Genomic DNA, 20,669 nt, shown 5'->3' on the forward strand with positions numbered 1-20,669 from the left:
CATAGTGCTCACTTCCAGAAATTCGGCACTCACTCAGCAAATTATCCGATTTGATCACTCCCCCCTCATAGGTCTACACCTTAACTGTGCATGTGTGCATGACAGACATAGTATGTCTTAGACTTAACACACAATTAAATTCAACAAATGGCCATTGCAGGAACCAATTATGAGTTCTAAGAACTATCCTCTCTCCCTCTCTGTTCAGACTCTTCCTCAGGAGGCCTGGCCAGGATGCCAGCATGGCAGGCCGTTTCTTGGGGCTGGATCCTATAGTGCGTGCGCTGGTCAAGAAGTTCAGCAGAACCACAATGAAATACCACCTCACACCCACTGGGATAATTATTATTTAAAAAAAAAAAAAAAGGAAAAAACCAAGTGTTTCCAAAGGTGTGGAGAAATTGGAACCCTTGTGCACTGTTGGGGGGAATGTAAAATGGTGAAACCACTGTGGAAAATAGCATGGCAGCCCCTCAACAAATTAAAAACAGAATTACCATATGATCCAGCAGTTTGACTTCACAGGATATATTACCCAAAAGGATTTAAAGTAGGGTCTCAAAAAGTTATTTGCACTCCCATGTTCATAATGAAGACATTATTATAAGTGAAATAAGCCAGTCACAAAAGGACAAATACTGTATGAGTCCACTTATAGAGGTACCTAGTGTAGTCAAATTCATAGAGAAAGAAAGCAGAATGATGGGTTAGGGAGAATGAGGAATTGTTTAATGAATACAGAGTTTGTGTCATAAGGGAAGCTTCTGGAATTCAAATGTTCTCTATCTGGATAGTAAGTACATGGTACTCACTTTGTAAAAATTTAAGTCAAGATTTATGGACTTCACTATATCCATATCACACATTAAGATTAAAAAAAAGTGAAATAAACACACTGTTTCTAGGAATCACCCACTGCCCACATACCAAGCCATGCACCAACACTCTGTCCATATTTGGCTTACCTGTGGCTTTTAGATGCAGTAGGTCCCTTTTGATCATGAATAAAAGGAATATGAGTGAGACATTACACACACTTATCTTGGCCCTCTCTTTACTCACAAGTCATTGCAGTCATTGCTCTGAGTTCAGAGTCAGTCTAGACTTCAGCTCAAGCATTGCTATTATCCTTTGCTGTTAATCCTAACCCTTCTGAGTGCAGCATGTGCTAGATGTCTAAGATGGGAATGATCAACATTACTAATAAAATTCTCTACTAAGAACAGTAGTGGGTCAATCTTTTAAGTTAGGCTTATGCTTGGAACATATTCACCATACCCACATATACAGGTACTGTATTAGGAAGAAGAACTTCCCAATTCTGGAGATGCAAAAACTACCCAGTTCTGATCGTTAGGAGACGATACATTTATCTCAAAGGATTTGCTAGCCATGGAAACAAAATGAAGCTCAACAATGGAATGCATTCAACTTACCTTTATTGGGCAGTGAAGAAACTGGGTTTCACTTTTCTTCATATGCATGTACACTCAGAGGAGGCATGGATGTTCAGATATTGTTCACAAGCCACTTTACTCCTTTCAGTGACCAACCAAAACTCTCGGTATGGTCTGAGTGTAAATCAGACGTTCAAGAACATCAACTCCAGAAAGGGCTTAAAGTACTTTCTTTACATGGGCGCATGCTCCAATGGTGTTAGTGGCTCATCTATTTCCTCTTGGGTTGACTGAGGTGACAGTGGCCTGGACTCTGAATGGCTGAGAGGTTGGGGATGGTTATACACAGGAAGCTGCCTTATGGCTTTAAAAAATTGCTAATAGTGTCCTTCCTAGGGGATCTTCAAAAGTTCCTGAGCTAATGTCACAGTCAGCAATGTCTAATTGCTCAAAAAGGACTCAGAAACATCAGCCTTGTGGCTAATCCACATTACAAATTATTTGTGGCAAATGGACTCCTAGCCTGTCTGCCTTTCTCCTCAATCCTGGATTTGTTTCCATCTCTTCATTTCTCTAGACTCTCTGGGAGTAAGGTATACAGTCATGTCATCTGTGAATAGTGACACCTTTCCATCTTTCTTCCAAGTCTTCCTATTTCTAAATTTTTCTTTTTGCTTTTTTGTATTGGCTAGGACTTCCAGTTCAATGATAAATGAAAGCAGTGAAAGCAGATATTCTTTTCTTATTCCCAATCTCAGGGGAAAGCTTTCAGTATTTCCCTGGCAGATGTGATGTTTACTCTTTTTTGTTGTCGTTGTTTTATTTTTTGTATTCCATAATTTCTGTTAAAAAATAGACTTAAGACTTACTGTAGAAAATGTATCTTTTTTCTCTGACTGCTTTCAGGATCTTTGCCTTGTCTCTGGTGTTAAACAATTAGTTACTTGTGCCTAGATGTGGTTTCCTTTGTATTTATCCTAATACTTAGGGCTTGCTGTGTTTCTTGAATCTAGCCTCTCCTTGTTGTTTTTTTTTTTTTTTTTTTTTTTAAAGAAACTCAGTTTTGGAAATTTCTTTGCCAATCCCTTCAAATATTATGTCTGTCTTATTCTCATTCTTTTTGTCCATTTTTTTTTACTTTACCAATCTTATTTATTCATTTTAATTAAATTAATTAATTAATTAATTAACTTACATCCAAGTTAGTTATCATATAGTGCAATAATGATTTCAGTAGATTCCAGTGGCTCAATCCTTATGTATAACACCCAGTGCTCATCCAAACAAGTGTCTTCCTTAATGCCTCTTACCCATGTAGCCCATCCTCCCACCCATAATCCCTCCAGCAACCCTCAGTTTGTTCTCTGTATTTGAGAATCTCTTATGTTTTGTACCCCCCCGCTTTTATATTATTTTTGTTTCCCTTCCCTTATGTTCATCTGTTTTGTATCTTATATTCCACATATGAGGGAAGTCATAAAATATTTGTCTTTCTCTGACTGGCTAATTTCACTTAGCATAATACTCTGTAGTTTCATACATGTAGTTGCCAATGGCAAGATTTCATTCTTTTTGATTGCTGGGTAATATTTCATTATATATATATATATATACACACAGATATATATCACATCTTTATCCATTCATCTGTTGATGGATTATCCATTTTTGAACATCAATTATACACTCCCTGAGTGTCTTCACTCTTTTCTGTATTCTTATTTTCCATCTTTTTTCCCCCTCCATTGTTTTCTCCTTGTGGTTCACTCCAGATATTTTCTGTTGGCCAACTTTCTGTTAAACTAGTTCATTGTTCTTCCATGTCTAACATGCTGCTAAACCCATCTGTTGAATACTTAATATCATTTACTACATTTTCTAGTTCTGGGATTTCCATTTGATTTTTTTTCATAGATTCCAATTATCTGATAAAATTCTTCATTTTCCAAGTTTTTTTTTTTTTTTTTTGGTATATATCATAGTTATCTTTAAGTTTGTTTTTGATAACTCAAACATCTATGCGATTCTGGGTGACAGTCTATCTTCTGGGACTTTTGTCTTTTAATCTTCAATGATTTCTTTCTATTTCCTATTATTCATATCAATTTTTTATTGAATATCAAAATGTATGAAAAATAGCAGAAGCTCCAGATGATATTTTCTTCTGAAAGATGTTGCTTACCTCTGGAAGGCAGACAAAGTATTGGCACATCATCTGTGTTCAGTGGCATCAGATCTATTTCTGGTTTCCCCTACTTATAAGTTGTGTCTTTTAAGAATTTCAACAAAAACTTAGAGTTTTATCAGGGCCCCTTCTTTGTGTGTTCTCAACTCATTTTTTTATTCTTTTTTCTCTCTAGCATTTCCAGAAATCAAAGTTTCTGCTTAGATTTTACCTTCTCAAAAATTTCTTTCTTCTTTGTTTCTCAGTATTGAGCTCCACGCAAACACAACATACGGGACAGAAAATACCTCAAGAGCACAGAATGTCCAGCTCATGTCAATGCATTCCCTTCTCTATAGGATTTTCATAGTGTGAAAATTAGGCCTTGATAAGGAAGCATGGTGTCCTTGTTTTTTCCCTGATGACTTCTAATAGTTGTTATTTTATCCAGCTTCCATAGTTGCTTTCAGTGGGAGACTTGTTTGACACCAACTACTCCATCCATCAGTCAAAAGTGGAAGTACTCTTGTGTTCTGGCTTCTAATTGATTCAACATTACAGACCCATTAAAAGCTCAAGATGAAAAATGTGAAATATTTTATGTCATTTTTATGAATGTTTTTATTTTTCTGCCTTCACATTTTTGAAGTATGATTGCCTAATGCAAAATGGGCCAATCTTAAATGTGTAGTTCAATTAGCTTTGACATGTGTATACCCATGTAACTGTGTCATTTAAGTTTTAAATACATTTTCTTTATATCACCTAGCTTCATCAACACTAAAACAGCTTGGGCATGATAGTCAAGGCTCATAAATCAAACAAATTTTCATAATTTGTAATTTAACAAGGTTTATTTAAGCGACTGTGTGAATTACCAGTGTTCCCTACACCAACACACAACCACGCCTGGCTCTTAGATGGATAAATGTCTTCTGGATTGAAGTAAATGGCTGGCTTTATTTTAAAAATTAAGTTGCTCAAGTCTATTCCTTCAATAATAAATAACTCTAAGTTCGGCAATTTTATTTGAGTTATTTTTAAACTACTTTTTATTATACCAATAAATCAGTATTATTGTTCAAAGATGGAAAAATGTAGAAAGGCTTCCCCCAAATTTCTTAACCAGCAAGTTTATTCTAGGTATAACCAGTGTTTATGGTTTGGTGTATACTCTCCCTGTCATTTCATACATATACCTTTTTTGAAATAAAAAATAGTGTAATATTTTTATAAACTTTTTTCTCTTGAAAATTTACAAACAAACATCCGTCTCATGTCAACAGTTATACTTCCATACTTCCCTTTTAAATAGATGCGTATAGTGTATTGTATGGAATTTACTTTAAAAGTACCCAATTGTTGGCACTTTGGATTATTTCTATGTATTCTCCATTAGAAACCACACTGTGTTATACATCCCCAAAGTGAAAAAAATTCTCAATCTACTAATTATTTCCTCAGGATAAATTTGTACCAGTGGAATTGCTTAGTCACTGTTTTACACATTTTAAAAGACTTTTTTCACGCAGTAAAGTTTCCCATGAGGAATCTTTGCTAATCTGCACTTCATCAGCCTCATAGGAGAGGTCTTAATTCACCCCTTACTTCACCTACAAAGGCAGAAAATATTCATTGCCCTTTTAATTTGTATTTCTTTTGTTACTATGATGGTTGGGCTTTTATCCCTTATGTTTATTCTCCCTACATATATTTTTCTGTTTTTGGATGGCTGTTTATATATAGATTTTTATTTGTGGACAGCTCATGATTTGCTTACTGATCCATAGTAACTGTTTACATATGTCATATGCATGAAAACTGTCGGATTTTTATATATGCTACAGATTCTGTCCTGTTTGCCACTTGCCTCTGCTTACATTTCCTGCTGCAGGGCTGCGGGCAGGCCCCCAAGCATGAGATGTCAAGTCGGAGGGTGTCAGAGAGGGCTGAGGCTGGAGAGCTAGGCACGGGCCAGGTCACCCAAGGCTGGTTGATCACTCAAAGGACCCGGGAGGTTCTATGGAAGAGGAAGGGATTTAAAAATACATAGGGAGTGTGGGTGCCTGGGAGGCTCAGTGGGCTAAGTAAGGGACTTCGGCTCAGCTCATGATCTCGCAGTTTGTGAGTTTGTTCCCAGAATCAGGTTCTCTTATGATAGCTCAGAGTCTGCTTCAGATCCTCTGTGTGTCTCTCTCTCTTCCCCTCCCTGACTCATGCTCTTCTTCTCTTAAAGGTAAGGAAAATTTAAAGATATCTAGGGAGGGAAGTCTTGAGGTTTTGAGGTAAGTGAGAGGGATGGAGGTTATGAGGACAAGACTCCAGTTCCTCGGGGTTGTGGGGGGGGGGGTGGCGGGGAGACAGTGGTGTCTTGATGTGGGGGAGGGTCACTAGGTGCAAGCATGCCTGGAAGGAATGAGATGAGCATTGGAGTTGTTGCCTCAGTGTCTTTGACACTCAGGTGTTCAGTGGCCTTTGGGGCCCCACAGCTGAATACAGTCTGTGTACACCGTGGATTGCCCACTGGGTCGAATTTAATTAAAGAGGAATTCATCGTCAGCCTCCATCAAGTGTGGTCTGCTCCTCTTTGGTGCTACTTGATCTCTTGCCTGGTGCCAGCAACCTCACGACTAAATTTAAGAATCTCAGTTCTGCTTCTTGAGAAGCCACAATCCCAAGAAGAATGAAGAATCCCGCAGATCACTTTCCCTTTACATCTGGTTGAGGGCCAGAACTTGCCTAGGGGCCTTATTTACTTTCCTTCTCTATTCTGGGGTTTATGTGGCTAAAGGTAAATGTTCCTAGAGTTGTGCATGGATTTCCTGGTGGAATCTAACCCATGGCTCACCTGTTTTCAATTTTCAGCAACTTCTTTGACTCCAGTGAGGCACATCCTGCAGACGATCTTGCAGCCTCTGGTGAATTAGTCCCTGGAGAAGGCACTGCTCTGATGGACGGTGACACCAAACACTGTTGCCGCACAGACAAGTTTGGGGCACTGCAGGTCAGGTCATCCTGGTGGGCTCGGGGTGAGAGAAACGGTCTTGTAGTTCTGGGGGGAAAACAAAGACAAGGTGGGTGTGGGGTGGAAGGAGGGTGTATAAGAGTGGGATCTAACCAGAAAAGCTTGCAAGAGGTTCAGAACAAAACTTCTTAATTCTGCAGCCCTCCATATCCACAGCTATTATAAAGCTCGCATTTGGGCTCATTCTACAAGTCATTAGTCATCCACTACCAGGCGTACTAGCTCGTGGTCACATTAGAGTTCTATGAGCATTTAAAACTTCTTCCTTGCATGCAGAATGGCCTGACAGGAAATCTCTGGAGAGTTAGTCCATGCAGAAGAGGCTCCGCATCAGTTCTGTGCCCGAGATCCTTGGAATGCATGTGTGCATCTTCTCTCGGTTCCACTAACAGATCTAAAGATTCCGCAGCCTGCCAGGCAGCTCTGTCCTGGGTGCTGGAGAGGGGCTGGAGTTTGGGGGAGAAAGGAATGTGGTGTATCCCATAAGAAAACTTTGCATCCCTCTGATACTTCATACTACTCTTCTGTTTCATTTATACTTAAAACACTACCAGCACCTACTTTGAGCCACACCATTCCAGGCATGGAACATTCAGAGAGAAATAAAACACAGCCCCTGCCCTAGAGAAGCCAATGGGCAAGAGGAGGCCATAGACACATCAAAACTTACAGCTCGGGGTCATTGTTTCTGTACAGCTGCTTGAATAAGGTCCTATGGGGCCATGAAAAATAATGCAAGTAGCTCCATGTGTTCAGGCTACACAGACGTCTATGCAACATGGACGTTCACAAGTAAGAGGGATTTCAGCATGCAGAAAGTGTGGAGGGAGAAACTGCGAGGCAGAGGGAGCGACAGTGTGTGTAGACACACGAGGGTGCCTGGCTGGTGGCTAGTGCAGAGGCTGGTAAGAGGGGAAACATGGGGAGATTGCAGTTGGGGAAGAGGCTGGAGCCACAGGTGTGCACTTTCTGCTGAAGAAGGGAGAAGAAGTGCCCCTTGGGTCATCTTAGGTTGTGTGTAGCGAGGGGTCTGGAAGGCCATACAGAAGTGGACGTGACATAGAGGGCTATTGCCCATCCTTTAACAGACAGTGGCAGTAGAAACTGGAGAGCTTATCCTATTAGCTTTTAATTTCATTTCATTATCGACATCAAATATTTATGCAGCCTCCGTAGGGAAGTGAGTCCCACAGTCAGTCAGGGGTAGAAGATATAGAGGTTAATCAAAAGACGCAGTCCTTGGGTCCTTATGTTTGCAATTTAAAATGGATACCCTGGGGTGGAAACGCATGAGAAGAATTAATAGTGGGACAGATACAACAGTTTTGCTAATCAAATGTTAGCTACAAGACTTTGCTGTGTTCTTTTATTTGGTTAGCACCTTAGCACAATGGCTTTTAAACACTTTTAACAATGGCCCAAAGTAAGAAATATATTTTATGCTGTGACCATACAAAATTTTTTTGTATGTGACCATACAAAATATATTTTGTATGTGACCATACAAAATATATTTTATGCTGTGACCATACAAAAATTTCACCAAGTACTATTGTGATGCACTCTGATATTTTATATCCTCTTTTATTTTACTGGCTTTTAAATGCTGGTCACTGACCCTCTAAATCAATTTCATGACCCCTTGATGGATTATAACTTGCAGCTTGAAAACTGCTGCCTTCCCATGTCCGTGAAGGGGAGATTTGAGGGGAGAGAATGAGATCACAGATTGGGGGGGGGGGGCACAGTAAAAGAGTAAGCATGCCTCTAGTGAGGGAAGGGGTGATATGCACAATCGTCCCAGTAAATTTATATGTCCGAAGAGGGGAATGGAAGATCAAGGGGGACTGCACTAAGAAGAGAGATTTGCTTCAAATTGGAACATAATTTCTTGATATGTGATAAAGGTATGAGTAGTATTGATGAACCTGTGTTGTATGGAACACTTGGAGATAATAATAGATATTCCTTAAAAGAAATCATTGAGTGAGGTAATAACTTTGGGAAATGCTAAAATTTATCTCCTCAATTTGGATTACCACAAAGTATATTTAAAGAGCTGAGAACATTTCCAGTAGCAAAATCATTTTATCCTTTTTTTAAAACCCAGGATTTGATTTACTACAGAACTTTTTCTGCTCCGTAGAACACCTATTACCATTTCATAGAGCAGTTTGGGAAGCTTGCATGTAGACAGACATCACTGCAGAAGACCGAGCAGAGGATATGGAGTCAAATGGGAAAAGGTTAGCGTCCACTGGAGCCTCCCTTCTTGTGAAGGTTCTAAGCAAGGTGAGCATTTTCTGTAAAGGGCCAGATAGTAAATGTTTTAGGCTTTGTAGGCCACTGTCCTCTGTTGTAATTTCTCAGCTCTGCCGTTGAACTGTGAAAGCAGTCATAGCCAATACATAAGGGAGTGAATAGGTTGTGTTTCAATTCAACTACATTTATAAACACCGAAATTTGAATTTCATATGGCTTTCCTGTGTCAGGAAATCTTATTCTTCTTTTTATCTTTTTCCCCAATCATTTAAATATGCAAACACCATTGCCTGGCTCACCATGGATTTGGTCTGCCAGCCACCGGTCTAAATCTTCAGCGCTTGCCTCTTCGCAATTGCGAGGGAGAGTCCAAGATCGGTAGACTGTTCCCTCCCCCCCCCCCCCCCCCCCCCCCCCCGCCAGCTGCAAAACTCTGCTGAAGTAGCCTTAACCCTGGGAGGAAAAAGTCCCAACATGCCTAACCCCCTAAAGATTTCTGCTGTCAGTTTTAAACTTGTTTCTCTTTCTCACACTAGTAGGAAACAGCATGGATTAGGCTGGGAAGACCTGGTCAAGGAAAAGTCTCCTTGTTTGAGGGCCCTTCATCTGTCTCCCATCCTCCAGGGGCATGTGTGTCTGGCTCCTCTTGCCCTGCACCTCCATATCTGGTGGCTGCTCTGGCCAGCAGCTACTCAGGGCTGCTCCTTCTCGATAATTTCCGCCAGAGCCAGAGGAAAAATGATTTGGAGTCTCCAATCTTAAGAAAAATAAATTTCAATTCTGGATCCTACTCCGTGACACTTACCCTAATATAAAAACTAATGTGTTTTCCTCCCCAGGAAGTATTCTAGTAAAACCAATGCTCCATGAAGGGCCTTGCTTACCTGGTTTGAATATCAACTCCCAGCACAGCACCACTTACCCTATGTGTGGAAGTATAGGCTTGTGTGATAGATTGCAAAATCCTAGCACTTAGCACCCAACAAAATCTGGTCCCTGCCCATCTTTGCAGACTCCATTCCCACAAAATGTCTTCTGCTTATAGACGTGAGCCCAGGTGGCAGCCCTTCAGAAAATATTCATGATCTTGTAAGCTGATGTGATTTCTGTTGCCTATGGATCATAATATTTCTATTTGATGTATTAGTACATATTTATACATCTTTTTTTTTTTTTGCTAAATTCTGTCATAAGCTCCTTGAGGCCAGAAGCTATAATTGATAATATGTATATTCTATCTTCCTATGGTAACAGATTCCAATGTGTTCTCCCATAATCCTTGACTCCCAACATATACCCCTTTGTGGAATCCTTCCCCTCAAGTGTGGACTCAAGCTGTGACTTGCTTCTAACCCACAGAGTATAAAAGGTGATGGGCTGTCATTCCTATGATTACCTAAGATGTTGTCATGCTAAGTAGACTCACCCTAGAGATGTTCCTCTGGCTTGTTGAAGTAAGAGGCCATATGGGGGGAGGGGAGGTCTAGGTGGCAAAGACTACAGGTAGCCCCAGCTGACAACTGGCAAAAAGCCAGCGCCTCCAATCCTACATCTATAAGGTAACCTCCGCTAACAATCTGAATGAACTTGGAAGAGGGTTTCCTCCAGAGCCTCCAGTAAGGACTGTACCCCAAATGATACCCACCTGGATTGTAGCCCTAGGAGACCACAAGCAGAGCACCTAGGTAGGATGTGCTTGGATTCCACTTGGAAACTGAAATAATAAATGTATGTTGTTTTAAGCAGCTAAATTTGTGGTAGTTTGTTATATAGCAATAGAAAACTAAGACACCCCCCTCCTCCTCTGGACTGCCTTGACAGCTGTGCCTTGTATGAAGGACATGCTCACTGAAGACTCACACCATGAATTCTTCCCAAATTAGCTTCTAGCTCTCCACACCCGTAACAGATACAAGCCACGGTAAAGTTTGAGGCAAAAACCTAAGCTTGTGCCACATATTTGTTAGTTTCTTTTCCTGCCTCGACCATCCTCATATCCAGGGACATATAAACAACATAGTTGAAGAAATAAAAGTAGGAAATCAAATCACTAGAGGAAAAAAAAGGAACACGAGGGCTAGTGTAGTTGTTATGATGAATCATCTCACTCAAAACCTGAGAGTCCTGGCAGCTCGGTGAGGAAGAAGAAACAGCTGTGAGACAGAATGGCCGTAGCAGCCCTTCAGAGGAGACCATATTTTGTACTGGATCTGGATTTTTTTCCTGTTGTCCTTTAGGGTTAGAGCATGACCTGTAAAATTGGACTTCCTCTGGGCAGAGTTGCCTTATGCCTGAGGGATGAGTATCTTTGAAAGTTCATTGAAAAAGATTACATGTGTGTGATATATATATGTATATGTGCATATGTATGTGTATGTGTTTGTGTATGTGCTTGTGTATGTGTATATGTTTGTGTATGTATATGTGTATGTACATGTGTTTGTGTTTGTGTATATGTATGTGTGTGTGTGAATGTATATGTGTTTGTGTTTGTGCATATGTATGTGTATGTGTGCGTTTGTGTATGTGTATATGTGTTTGTGTATGAATATGTCTATGTCTATGCCTATGTTAAGAGCTGTAGAACTACTTTTTGTCACATCACTACTCCATCCAAACCTCTTCCTACACTAAGATGACCAAACTCTGGCAGGGCTTCTAGTAACATAAGGCCATGTCCCTAAGATGACCCAGTTCTCACTGCTTTTTTGAGAAAGTTCAGGGCTGCCAACACGGTCAAGCACTGGATGAAACAATGATTTACTCACATAGAAAGAGCAGAGACAGAGCTAGATCAGCTCCAATAATGAGTGTTGGACCCCATGGCTAGTGGAGGTCCCCGACAGTTGACACGAGGCAATGGGGCTGTGCTCACCTATCTTTTGCTGCGGTGGAAGGGCCTCCACTCTTCCCCTGGAGCTGGAAATACTGAAGGCTGAAGGTGTGCCTGAGGATGGCTGACACATGCTGACACAGAAGGAGCACATTACACCTGAAACAGGGGAAGATATTCCCACACAAGGTGACAAGCCCAGGGCAGACTGTGTGGGCCCCTTATCTCCCGGCAAGGACTGTTCCAGGCCCAGGGCCCTTTCTTATGCGGCTGAGCAGACTGTACACATGAGATGCCTTGCTTAACAATTTACTACAAAGGGCTTACAATTGACAATATGTGGCAGTGGCATCTTTCTCAAGGACCTGAAAGCGATTTCTCTGGAATGTAATCATCAGGAAGAATAGGGCCTGTGTGCCCCAGTTTCTGTGGGAGGACAGAATCCTCATTTGTCAGCCTCAATTACCAGCCAGCAAACACAGCTGACTTGATGCATTTAACTGACCAACCTGTTGTAATTTTTCACATCTCTGACCACCCCTCTCCCGATTCCCTCATTCCACTTTGAAATGCCCAGTCACCACTGCACAAATTGGAAGGGAGCTCAGCTCTTTCTCAGCTATCAATAGTTGCTGAATAAAATCTATTTTAGCATTTTAACGTCTGGCTTTGTTGATTTTTGACTATATGTATATGTAGGTATATGTATGATATGCACAAGATTTTATAGGAGACCAGAGGAAGAGTCTCCACACTCACCTAGGGAGGCAGGGATGGATTTCTGAGGGTTTTAAAACCATGTCAAGAAAGTCTGTTACTAGAGTATGTGGGAGAAAAATAATTATGTAAATACTGGCAGCCAAATTCTTAAAGGAAATAAGCCACATTTTTGCTTGTCGTTTTGTTTTTATTTCCTCCAGCAATTAACTTGGTAGCATAATTTGGCCTATTAGATCAGGATCAATCAGAAGTGGAAATAACTGCCCTGCAAATAAAGTAGAAAACATTTTGCACTTCCAAAGGCAATGGGGGTAGGGGGTTAATGGAGAGAGTGAGGACCCAGAGAGGCCAGGAGGCAGGATTTGGGAGAGTCCACACCAGAGAAAAGTTCCCAGTGGCAGGTCAGGCAAAGGATGTTAAAGAACAGGGTTCAATTATTCAAAGTTGTTTGTTGTGTGTGCATCCCTAGCCCCAAATCTGCACATGTAACCTGCACACCAATGCCCCATCTTTTGGCTCTACTTTTGTTCCACAAGAGGCCTGACGCATGATGCAACACTTAATTACATTCCCCAAAGGAAAATCCAGTTCACAAACATCATCGCAGATGATTCCAGTGGAAGAATCAGAAAGAGGTTTTACATCATGCAGTCTTCATCTGTTCCCCTCTGATCTGTCCCTTCTTCCCCCGGCCTCACACACCTGCTCTGCCAGCCAGCGAGAGGAAGGACAAAAGGGGTGTACTTCTCCAGAGTTAGACTCAGAGGCTCGTGAACTGTGCAGTCACATAAGGGCCCAGGAGCAAAGAATCCCTTTTGAGATTTAATGCTCTGCTTTCATCCTCTTAAAACGGTTAATATCCTATCTGTGAATCTCTGTATTGTTAGTCTGATAGGACAATAGAGCCTGTGCCCGAGCACAGGAGACAGGTGTAGTAACACATCCACTGTTCTCTGCCTCCCCATTCACAGTCAGTGTTTGCAATACCCCCATTGGTACAGAATTTCAGTGGACCCTGGTGCATGGGACTTCAGCAGGACTCAAAGAGAGAACAAGCCAACAATTTCCATGGCTTCCACTCAAACCAGAACTTGTTTTGAATGCAGAAGGAAGACAATGGTGCTCTAAGAAACATGAAAGACCAAAGAACCCCATCATGTCCTTGCTTACCTGTGTGATGTCAGAGCAAGATGCGATCAGGAGAAAAGTAAGTCTTTCAGGAACCCCAGGAGATGCTGGTAGGGATGGGGGTGGGAAGAGGAGAGCCATGATTTCCCCCTGAAGTATGAGGGAATTTCAGCCTTTAAAATGAAATATCAAAGATCAGGGAGTCTCCAGACAGCTGGAGGACATCTGAACAGTTAATGTCTGTGGCTAAGTCCCCAGGAGGATGAACGCTATTATTGGAAGTCAGTTGTTATTGGTTATGGTAACCCTGGCTGCTGAAACAACCCCTAGATATAATAAGAGTTCATCTCTCCCTTTCCAGAATGGAAATTCCTGATGATTAAAGGGTGGCTATCCTTCAAGTGGAGATGAAAGGACCAGGATCGCTTCTTTATTGTGGCCCAACCACTTTATCACTCAGCTCTCCTGGTGCTGTGGTCCTCTGCATCAGTCTGCACAAGGGAAAGAGGTCTGTTGGCTCAGGCCTATAGGTGACACTGATGACTTCTGCTCTCATTCTATTGGCTAGAACCCAGTCGCATGGCTACAACTTACAGCAAGAGAGGCTGGGAAATGTGGTCTTACCTGTGTAGCCAGGAAAAAGAGGAAATGGATTTGATGAACACTAGCCAATGAAGAAGTAGGGAAGGTACTCCAGTAACTAAAGAGATGGAGGGCAAATGGCTGTGCGGAAGCAGGGAACTCCAACCCTACTGTGGTTTTTGGAATGCCTGTAACAGAGTTCTCAGCCCTTCCCCACCCCATGCCCACCTGCACGGGACTAGAGATGGTTGGAGCATTTAATGTGAAGAATGATATGAGTATCTGTAGAGGATGGGTGGGAGGCTCTCCTCTTCTCCTTCCTGCCTTCAAAGCAGTAAAATCAGTAAGGAGAGAATCTGCTAAGAAGTCCTGTGCTTCTTGACAACACAATCTCAGTTTATCAGACAGAGGCTAGAAGTCAGTGCTGCAAGTATAAAGAACTGGCATTTGGCTGGTATGTTCTTTGTCTTCTCTCCACCTTGAGCCTCAGGTGTGCTGGTGGTTGACACCACAGGAACTGAAGGCAGGATCAGATTTCAATGGGACTACCAGCAGGCACCTTACAACCTAATCTGTTCTCCCAGGCACACCCAAGTTACGCTAATGGTTTTCTCAGGCTGGTGCTGCGCTGTGCTATCTTCTCTTTCAAATGCCTAGAGGAAGAGCCCAGAGCTTTCCAGGGAGACTGTGACATCCTCCCAGAAACATTATCCGTGGCCAGGCTGAGGTGTACTAAGGGTGAAGGAGCCGGCCATCTGCATTAACCAAGTCTAGCCAAGGAAATTGTTTCTGTCTGCTGGGGCTTGACAAATCAATTGATCTATCACGCTGTTCCCTGGGTTTCCTGAGAGGAAGGGCTCAGCTTTGCTGCACAAATACATCCAAGTAGTGAGCTCGAGTAATAGACAGAAGGTTATCAGCAATCATATGAGAAAAGAGCCTTTCTCTAACATCACTTCTCAGCACTAAATTGCAGAGAAATCCATGCAGTTTAAAGGGATGAACCTGCCTCTTTACACTAAGCATCTCTCTTTAGTGATGCTGTCCCTGTCATTCCCGGAAAGCTGCACAAGGGGCACTGCTAAAGGCTACTAGTCAATGCCCCCACCTCCCTTCCAGATCCCTTTCTCCTGTGTCGCCTTCAGTGATGTTTGTGCAGTTTCTCAGCCTTCGCCACTGCCTCCATCAAGTTACCACCAAAACGTCCCAAAGCCACTTGAATTGACGGCTGCTGCAATCACAGGTGGGGCTGGCTGCATAATTGGCAGGGCCTACTGCAAAGTGAAAATCTGGGACCTCTTGTTCAAAATGCAGTAAAAAGTACCATTAAAGGTCCTAAAATACAAAGCTTGTTCTTTCCTCCACAGTTTCTCTCTTACTTTGTTATGGTATTTAAAATTTTTTTGGTTCAGTAGTAATATAAGTAAAGAAAAATGAAAATTCTACATTATTAGTTTGAATTTACTATTTGTACTCATACTGTGCAATACCAATGTTTTTTTAAAAATGTTTATTTATTTATTTTTTGGAAGAGAGAGTGTGGGGGAGGTGCAGAGAGAGAAGGAGAAAGAGACAGAATCCCAAGCAGGCTATGGCCGGCACAAAGCCTGATGCCGGGCTCAAACCCACAAACCATGGGATCATGACCTGAACCGAAACCAAGAGTGGGACGCTTAATCAACTGAGGCATCGCTGTGCAATACGAACTTTAAATGCAAATATAAGAGCATTTACCTCATATGTGAAATCACCAAAATTGCACAATTTTTATTTCATATCTCATATACATACATGTATATATGTTTCATTTTTATAAAACACTGGAAATGCTGAACAAAGAACCCTCACTATTTTATTTCACTTTATATGTGCAAATCTACCAATATTCTCTATCTTTGGCTCCCAGATTTATGAGGAAGGAGTGAAAGAAAAGGTACTATGGGGTGCCATATCTTTTCCTTTTCCTTATATGTGATCATTTTCAGTACATGGTTGGCTACTGCAGGGAAGTGAGAAGAGTAAGAAAGAACATGACAGGATTCCTTGGCCATTCAGGTTTCTTAGAATGCGATTGCCTTCTTTTTGTATTCAAAGCAACTTCTGGCTTGAACAGAGAGCAGAGGCTCTCGGGGCTGTCAGCACCCCCTCTCCCTCCACTGTAGACAGAACATGCTTTTTTGTACTTGCTTGGAGTCTTGCTTGACTCCATGAATGGTGGATCCTTCTGGATTCTCTGCTCATGCACATCTCAAAGGCTACATGCAAATGGTGCAGCAGAAGCAAGAACACATGCATACAGCACCTGTCACTTCTGATCATTCCCGTGTTCCATTGCCCCATTGGATTTCACATACAAAACACAAAGTCAAAGATAAAATTATCAAGAATTTCAGAATGAAAAAAAAAAAGAATTTTAGAATGACCACAGCAGAACATTAAACCAAGGGTTCTTCAGAACGTGACCCTGTGTGGCTGCATAGGTCACCCATCTGTAAAACCAACCCTGATGGTGAAGCACACCCAGAGAGAGTCAAGCCATATTATAATGGCTGGTCCTGCTTAATTTCCCCACCAAAACATTGACAGCAGTAGCCAAGGGAGAGCACCGACATTTGCATCTTACTTTACTTGCATGGATTTAAAAAAAATTCTTGGATTTTGAGAGACAATAAAATATGAGGGCTAAAAATCCTGCACAGTCACGACAGTGTTAACTTAGATGTCATTATAATCAAGACTCCCTAAAGAGCATCCATGGGGTTCTCATATTAATTTCACCAAAGGACTGGTAAAAAGCCTTAGTTTGGTATCACCAAGAGAATGTTCTAGTCTGTTCCAAACTGTATTTTGGTGTCAAAAGGCCTACTCCATTCTCGTTCCATAGCAATCTTTGCTGTAATGTCTACAAGGGGCTTTATCCTCTGCTTCTTCTTATAAACATTTGCATTGTTCTTACTTAAGTGGTCTTGTTATCATAGAATGAACATATTTTTTCCGCCTTTTTCAGGCATAGAAATAAAACATATTTGTGGTTAAAGATTAAAATGATACAGATAGTATGGAGAATTTGGAAATTTCCCATCAAATAATCTGTAAATATAGCAGCCATTAACATTTTTGTGAAGATCTTTCCTGACTTTTTCTATTCACACACACCTGTACTTCTATATTCAGCCCCCCCCACACACACACATTTTATTTGTTTTTTTTCCAAAATGGTAGCATTCTCTACATACCATCAGCAGCTTCTGTTTTTCATTTCAGTATTGTGATCATTTTCCCATAGATCTACAGATCTCCCTATTAATACACAACATTACAATGCATAACTGTAATATTGTTTCTTTATCCAATTATATTGATTGATATTTAGGTTGGGTTTTTTTGTTATTTTGTTTTGTTTTTATGTCTACAAAGTGAAATAAGCACACTTAAGGGATATAAAAAGAAGGAATAAATTCTCTTCTTGCTTATCTCAATGGAGATGGATGATGATGTCTGAATTATCCTTCCAGTCACCACATGATCAGATGACAAACATTCCAGTCACCTGCCCAGTGCACTCCTGGAGCCCATTCCTGGCCTTGCCTGCTTGGGCACCTTCTCCTGCACAGACCCTGTAGCAAACTCCAATTGGGTCGCTCCTCCAGCCTACTTCTTTTTCATCCTGCAGCCAGAGTGGTCCTTCTAAAAATAGTTTTGCTGGTCTCATCTCTACTTAAAAACCTCTTCAAGGGCACAAGGTGGAGGGGTCATGCACAGAAGCTTTTGGTGTCTTTCTTTCATCAGGTCCTAGTCCAACAACCTCTTTCTGCTCACTTTATTGTTGATGTGAGTGGACCTGCCTTATAACCTTCATGTCTCGTTCTATAAATCATTGGAAGGTGAAGTTCAGATCATTTTGCTTCCCTTGTCTTTTCTTTTGACACATTGGCTCATCCTCCAGGATTCAGCACTTGAAATGTGCTCTAGCTATGGAAACTAGTTTGAATGGGAATATTAAGTGGAATTAATTATTGGCCAGAAGTTAGATTTTGGAAATTTTAGAAACATTTTCTACTTTTTCGCCACCTGAGACTCAAATTATCGTTGTTACTGGAAATGGCTCTGATTGATTAGGCCAAAAGTAAACAGAAAGAAAGAGTTACAACAGGAGGAAGTTAGCTCAGTGAGTTGAAGAAAAGGCTGACCAACTTGAGTTTGGAAAGTAGGAGAGCTCAAGCATGGTCAATTTTGGACAGTGCCATTGCAATGTCTGCTTTGGAATTAAGATTCCCTGAAGAGAGAGAGAATTGGTCTACTGGGGGTGGGAAACCTATTGGCTTGGGGTATCTTGAGATCAGGGTATTAATTTCTCTGGCTCCCTCCTTATGCAGGTTAGCAGTGGCTGTAATCCTTACTGGAGGTTACAGCTCTTTCTCAGTCCCCATAACTATTCCCTCTTCTTGAGTTCCAGGGGTTGCTCCCTGATGTTGCTAATCCTGTGTGGCTTCTCTATCCCTTATTGATTTCTGTTAAATCTACCCACACCTTTGTAAAATATCCCTTTATTACATTCTCCAATTACCCTAATTTGGATGTACTACTTGTTCCCTGCCAGAATCTTGACTTACATAGTAATTAGTACTGGAAGAAGTGGGCCCAGGACACAGCCTCTGAAAAAAACAAGATTCCAAGATTGGGTTGTTCAAAGTTGAGGAGTGCATAGATAACCTCCTCGATGGGAGCAGAGGGAAAGGGATAAGCCACTAGTAATCATTGGCAAGCACAAGTGTCTTCTCTTACCCAATTTTCATCTGGTTATTTTCCCACTTCCAGAAAAGTGATATACTCAATTGGCAGAATACTCACATTAGCTCTCTATTATGTGGAATGAAGATTGTATGATAGGAGGAGCCAAGTGGAAGCCCCAAAATAATAAGCTCAATGCAATGTGGCACTCTTTGGAGGAACTGCAAAGATTAGTGCCACCATCAGAGACTTGGGAGATGCAGGGGTGATTATTCCTACCACATCCCCATTTAACTAGTCTTGCTTGGCAGATCCAAGAGCCAGATGGGTCTTAGAGAATAATGGTAGATTGTTCCAGACTTAATAAGGTGGTTATGGCAATCACAGCTGAGGTTTTGGATATATCTTTATTAGGAAAAAAATCAATAACCACTCCTGGCACCTGGTTTTTCAGCTATTGATGTGTAAATGCTCTCAATAAATAGGTAGGAAAGGTGGCTGTCAGTCACTCTCCTTTTTTTGGCAACATTGGTGCTTATTCAATGAGCCCATGTAGAAAGTGGAAATAGAGGCAAAGATGGAGGCTTATTATGGATTTCTTATCCCCAAAGCTTATTTGGCCAGAGCCACTGTTGATTGCCCAGCTTTTCAGCAGCCATGGTCTTTAATAAAGCACAGAGTAGACAGTGATTTGTCCTCACAGGCATAAATGTGTATCTCAGATACACTTTTGCTTTATTTTATCAGAATTCTTCTGCTGGCATTCCTATTTGTGGACCTACAGATGCCTTATCCATTGACATGGTATCTCACAAAAGCACTTATTTGGTGGCAAAGGATGTGTGGCAAAGGGCTCTTACCTTTAGCATTTATGACTCTCCTGTCACCCAGAAGCAGATCGCTTGATATTAATGGAATGGCCTGATGAAGAAAATCTTTCACAAGCAGGTGTCTTAAACCAGTGGTCAATAGCTGGTGGTATGTTCTCTGTAGCCATAATGCAAAGGCCTGGGAACTAAGAGAAATGAGAGTGGCTGGAGTATTGTTTGATGTTATCCCCAGAACTTTAAGAGCTGTACTCTGAGGAGAAATGTTCCATCAGAAAACAGCATCACAGTTCAACTAAATTGGGAGCTGAGGCTATTCCAAGGCCATTTTTGAGCTCTTCATGTCACTGAACTAACAAAGAAGGTGGGAAGTGGTCCCTTTACGGTCTGGGGTAATTGATATAGTGAACTTGTCAAACCAACTTCTGAAAATACTGAAATAAATTCACAACCAACTGAAATAAATGTTTAAACAAACTACCACAAAAGGAAGTGGATAAATGTGAAATATTTATCAAGGACTTCTTCAAAGAAGCAGAAAGTAAAGTCCCAAGAGTAGGGAAATAATTACCTTATTCCCCCTCTTCCAAGGGAAATATCTGCCAAGGTGTTCTGCCATCCTGGCACATATGCCTTTCGATTTTGCAAGGCTTCCATGGCCATCTTTGTAATTGGTTCTTCATATTCTACATAATCTTTATTCATAGCCACATCAGGATTTGATGATTGGCCCATAAAGTAAATACTGAGCCAAAAATTTACAGGCTTTAGCCAAGACTAAAATAATTGCCAAAAAATTCTTGTTTGGGAAGAAGGCAATTTTTTTCTTATTGGCATCAGTGTTCTACTGCTTTCTATTGCAGGATGCCTTAAGCACCATGATTCTGCAAAAACACTGCACTGACTTGACATCAGAGGGAATGACCACTAAACCCCCTGGACTATTGGCTAGTGGTCTGCCAAATATGGTGTGATTCAGATTCAGATTCAAGGTCATAGA

The 20,669-nt window shown here is 41.3% G+C and overlaps 2 long non-coding RNA genes across 2 annotated transcripts in view; both read right to left on the reverse strand.

Moving 5' to 3' along the window:
- Positions 1-4,396: 4,396 nt before the first annotated feature.
- Positions 4,397-13,823, reverse strand: LOC109248426 (uncharacterized). Its single transcript, XR_008420461.1, has 4 exons — positions 11,724-13,823; positions 10,494-10,562; positions 6,410-6,613; positions 4,397-5,581 (listed from the first exon to the last, which is right to left on the reverse strand). It is a non-coding gene; the product is annotated as an uncharacterized LOC109248426 (long non-coding RNA).
- A 5,522-nt stretch (positions 13,824-19,345) lies between these two features.
- The window catches only part of LOC109248451 (uncharacterized), a 29,762-nt gene continuing 28,438 nt past the window's right edge, over positions 19,346-20,669 (reverse strand). The window contains exon 4 of the long non-coding RNA XR_008420350.1: positions 19,346-19,857. This is a non-coding gene — a long non-coding RNA (uncharacterized LOC109248451). The remainder of the gene's footprint in view (positions 19,858-20,669) is intronic.

This window comes from Panthera pardus, unplaced genomic scaffold (genome assembly GCF_024362965.1).
Source record: "Panthera pardus isolate Hobbes unplaced genomic scaffold, ASM2436296v1 HiC_scaffold_8, whole genome shotgun sequence".
NCBI lineage: Eukaryota > Metazoa > Chordata > Mammalia > Carnivora > Felidae > Panthera > Panthera pardus.